This window comes from Amphimedon queenslandica, unplaced genomic scaffold (assembly GCF_000090795.2).
Source record: "Amphimedon queenslandica unplaced genomic scaffold, v1.1 AMPQUscaffold_13508, whole genome shotgun sequence".
Taxonomy (NCBI): domain Eukaryota; kingdom Metazoa; phylum Porifera; class Demospongiae; order Haplosclerida; family Niphatidae; genus Amphimedon; species Amphimedon queenslandica.
This window is the reverse complement of record NW_003546256.1, coordinates 628539-633903: the sequence shown is the minus strand read 5'-3', so window position 1 is coordinate 633903 and position 5365 is coordinate 628539. Positions and strand designations below refer to the sequence as shown.

The window sequence follows — 5365 nt, the reverse complement described above, 5'->3', positions numbered from 1 at the left end:
TCACTGAAGGACCTCTTCCAATAGAATTGACAGCAGCTATACTGATGTTGTACTCAGTACCAAATACTAGATCATTCAATATGATATATCTCTCAGTACTGGTGAGGTTGTATGTGATACTACTGTTACTGATCATCACTGTATAGCCTGTGATTAGACCATTACGCTCAGAACAATTAACCTCATTCCAAGTGAATCTATTAGCTGTTGAATTAACTTGCATTACTTGAATTGATCAAGGCCAACCACTAGGAACTACAAAATATATTTAATTTGAATATTGGAACACATTATTAACATACAACTCATTGCTTTAGTTTGTGCTGATGTGCTCATGCTTAATTCAGATCCTCCTAGTACATTACCAGCTCTCACTGTGATGGTATAGTTCATACCACTGTACAGACCTATTAATGTATAACTGTATGTTGTAGTGGACTGATGAGGACCAACAGAGACTCTCTCATTCACTGATGATAACTGGGGACAAGATGGAGTATAGGAGATGGTGTAGTATGTTACATAGTTGTCACTACTGGGAATAGTCCAGTTCACTGTAATACCAGTGGTTGAGACATTAGATACTGAGAGACTAGTTACTGGACTAGGAACTACAACAGATATCAATTACACTCTCTCAATCATAATAACTCACCATCAAATCTTAACACTGTTACTGTGCTATTAACTGAAGGAAGATCTATATATGAGTACACACTGATGGTATAGGTACTCATTGGTGAGAGATCTGTTAGTACAATTTCCTCTTCACTGGTAGATACTACACTCCTGGTTACACCTCCAGTAGTATGCTCAATCACATATCCATTAGTCTCTGATGAAGTGGTCCAGTTCACTTTGATACTAGTAGCATTTAATATAAACCCTCTCACATTATTTGGAGGACCACTAGGAGCTATAGAAAAGAGACAAAGGTATCTACTATTGATTAAAGTATAATCATACCATGTAATATCACAGATTGATTGTAGTTGACTCCTCCAATCATTGCTATACAGGTAACATTAACTGACACTCCCAGTGGATCAGGATATACCAGTAGTGTGTTGTTGTATGTCAGGACATCAACTGATGTATACATTGAGTTACTCTTCATCACTCCATTCACTAACTAGTAAACATCAGTTGAAGGATTTATTACATCAGTAGTTGTGAGACAATCAATACAATATTGAGTGTTATTGAGTTGTGTAATGGATGAGACTAGTCTCCAATTGATTGAATTAATAACTAGAAATACATCAACAATGTTACAAGTACATTAAAAGGTGCAATCGCAATACCTGGTAAGGTCTGTACACTGATTGTACTAGCAGGTCCCAGTAATTGCTGATAGGCTCTGACTGTGATGCTATAAGTTGTTCCTCCTCTCAGCCCATTCAGTGTGATTGTATTATTACTACTTCCCTCCACCTGTACTGTCTGCACAGTGTCTGTGTCACTAGTGATATTGACTACATATCCATCAGCATCAGATAAATCAAGTGCAGTCCAACTGACAGTGATAGTGGTTGTTGTCTTGCTGACCTCAGTAAGAGAAGAGGGAGCAGTTGCTGGTACTAATAGAAAGAGATGCATGTACATAATCATTATTACATATGCTTGTAAAATTACCTGTTATGGTTAAATTACGTGTTCTATCATCACCAGCACTAGGATTATCCAGTACACACTGATACATTTGATCTCCAGCGGTTGATTGACTGATTGATCCACTACTGACATTCATTCCATCCCATGTGATATTAACAGTATATCTTACTGTGTTACTAAAACTAACTAACACAGTACCAGGACAAGTACTGTATCGATCATCACAATTAGTATAACTAGCTAGTGCAGTATTACCAATGTTCATACTAATACCATACTGATAGAATCCAATTTTAGTACAATTCAGTTTGTATTCCTGAGGATATACTGTCATATCAGAAGGAAGATCAGTAACAGTAAATGATTCTATCTGTGCAAATCCTACAAATAAAATTATTACATCAGTAAGTGATTATAGTCTCCTCTTACTGAATATATTAGCAAAGATGATGTTAGTGTTAGGATCTGAACAATCAGTGGGTAGACAACACTTGTACCAGCCTTCTTGAGCTGCTGGTAGTCCCTGAGCAAGATAAAGATTGATAGTAGCATCAGGTGAAGTGACATTAGTACAAAGAAAAGGATCACTGGCATTATTACTGTTACAGTCAACAGGATCATCAGGATCAGCAACTCTAACCCACTGACCAGTAGTTAGACTAGTACCAGGTAACACACATGATATAGCTTTAGTAACTGCATTGACACTACTATCCCAAAAATATGATCCATTAAGATAACAGTTTCCATTATATGCTAAATAGATACCTATAAAATCAAAATTAACTTCATAATGATCTAGATTAAAATTAAAATACCTTGTTGCTGACAATGAGTGAAAGCACTGATTGTAGTAGCAGGTCCTAGTAGTTGTTGATAGGCTCTGACTGTGATGTTATAAGTTGTTAGTTCTCTCAGTCCATTTAGTGTGATCATATTACTACTTCCCTCCACCTGTACTGTCTGCACAGTGTCTGTGTCACTAGTGACATTGACTACATATCCATCAGCATCAGATGAATCAACTGCAGTCCAACTGACAGTGATAGTGGTAGTTGTCTTGTTGACCTCAGTAAGAGAAGAGGGAGCAGTTGCTGGTACTAATAATTTTTATTGGTATCAAAATTATTAGGATTATTCATTGACATTACCTTTTATAGTTACATTACGTATTCTAATTTCATTACCACCAGGATGATCTGCTACCCTGCACTGATACATTTGATCTCCAGTGGTGGATTGACTGATTGATCCACTACTGACAGTCATTCCATCCCATGTGATATTAACAGTATATCTTACTGTGTTTTCAACAGGACCACTTAAATCAGTACCAGGACAATTATTACTAAGATCATGACAATCAGTATAAGTAGCTAGTGCTGTGCTACCAATGCTCATACTAATACCATAGCGATTGTGTCCAATTTTAATACAATTCAGTTTGTATTCCTGAGGATATACTGTCATATCAGAAGGAAGATCAGCAACAGTAAATGATTCTATCTCTGCAAATCCTACAAATGAAAAATTATTACATCAGCAAGTGAATATAGTCTCCTCTTACTGAATATAGTAGCAGTGATGATGTTAGTACCAGGAGTTGAACAACTAGTGGGTAGACAACACATATACTGGCCATCACCATCTGCCCCAAGAAAGGCATTATTAGAGCCTGGATTTATATGAATACTGAGACTAGCACCTGACCCAGTGGTACATTGAACATTCTGATTGTTACCACCATCACAAGGAACTATTCCATTAGGACCAATCCATTGTCCACCATTCAGAGTAGCACCAGGTAATCCACATTCTAGTACAGGACTTGGTCTGATGCTACTGTCAGTAAAAAATGATCCATTATTAGTATAACAGGTTCCACCATGCTTCAGATAGATACCTATAAAAACCTATACAGTTGTTATTATACACATCCAGTGTCTTACCTGAGGAAGGTGGACATTGACTAATAACTTCACTGACCGTCAACAAGAAGACAACCACTTGTAGTGAAAGCATTGTTGACCAAAAAATGTCTGTGGGTGTGTGTATCAAATCATGTGAAACTGTTGTGATAGCTCAGCACTGAGATAGTTTTAGATTTACACTGTACTGAGTGTAGTGTGGCCCACTCCCTGTGTGTACATGACTATACATGATGTAACAATAGCAGCAACAATACTATATGATGTTGAAGGAATTTACCATTAGTAACGCGGTAGCGTTACTAAGTAGGATTCACCCCAAAACAATATGGCTGCCACAACTTTTGCAGCCTTGCTATCAAGGGCAGATCTAGGTCCTAGGATTTAATTTTTGGGGGGCAATTGTGAGATGGGAGGGGTAATTAGGGGGTGTGGTCAACTAAGCTTGTGCAAAACTTTTGGGGAAGTAAAAATTATGAAGACTAAGCCTGCTAAAATGAGCTCCTTTGTGGTTTAAAGATAGTTTACATAGTCCAGTACTGCAGCTGCTTCACAGTTTACACAGGTAAACCAAAGTTTATATTACTCCAGAAAATTTTTGGGGGGCAAAGGACCTCATCTTGACCAGAGGACTCCATAGGTACCACTAGCGTGGCTCTACACCTTGTCTAAGAGGAAAGTCAAAAATCGGCAAAACGGCCGTTTTGTTCAGTCGTCTTCATCATCATCATCATCATCATCTCCTGTCAATCCAGTTGTCGGTGTGTATCTCAATATTGGCTGGTGCTAGAAGGCTAATTCTTACACCATTCTACTCCAACAGTCTATGCACAGGTCCATGTCCCATCACCTCATTCTCCAAGAAAGGAAGAAGTGACACTATGACTGTAGCATCAGTCAAAACTTACCTCATTCCGCCATTTTGTTATTAAAAGAAACATGTGCTCCAAAATTTGGGTGTGGTCGCGCATGCTCAGATCTCAGAACTGGGAAAAGCAAGCATTTTTTAAAATCTAGCTCGTATCTAGCTATGCTTGGATCAACTGTAATACTTAGTGGAGGTTCCAGGCTTCTAGTTCTAGCTAAGAGAAGTTATTTAATCTTAGATATCATTGTTTTATTTAAATAAATAATTAATAAATTGTATTTTTTAAAGATTACAAACAATAATGTTATTAAAACAATGTTCATGAACTTGACAACAGGAACAACACAGGACAGGATTGCAAGGAAGATGGATACTCTCACTGCTTCTTGAACAAGGGACTCATGTCAAGACTACTATTTACATAAAGCAAGTAGTCTAACATAGTACAGAGAGAGCAGAGGAAGCATCCTGAAGGACTACCAGCAAGAGCTGCTGGCACCCAGAAAATCAGAAAAGAAAGGAAAGGGAAAAATAAATGAATAGATTTAAAATATGCATATAAATAAAGATCATAATATACATAAATAAATAAATAATCAAGGAGAATTAACAATGATGGCAAATAAAATCAGAAATTGGAAATGATAGGCTCAAAGTGGAATTAGATGGGTAGCACAGCCAATAGATATAATTGTGGCAGCTTTCACAACTGAAACATTGATCAGTATAGAATTAACTATTCACCAGAGTGGCAATGGATACTATCTGAAGAAATATTATTACAAATATTATAAAAAAATCAACACAAACAAGAACATAAAAAATTAAAAAAAAAACAAGATGGAGTAGGATTCTAGAGCAAGTTCATAAAAAAGTAATGGAAACAAGGGCAAGTAGGATTCTGAACGACTACCAATGAAAATCCAAAATGAAAAACCTACTCTCGTGACGCAAA

At 37.0% G+C, this 5365-nt stretch overlaps 1 protein-coding gene across 1 annotated transcript in view; it reads right to left on the bottom strand.

Annotated features, from left to right (window-relative positions):
* Positions 1–5365, bottom strand: part of LOC109593716 (uncharacterized) — a 19019-nt gene that overhangs the window by 756 nt on the left and 12898 nt on the right. The window lies entirely within an intron of this gene.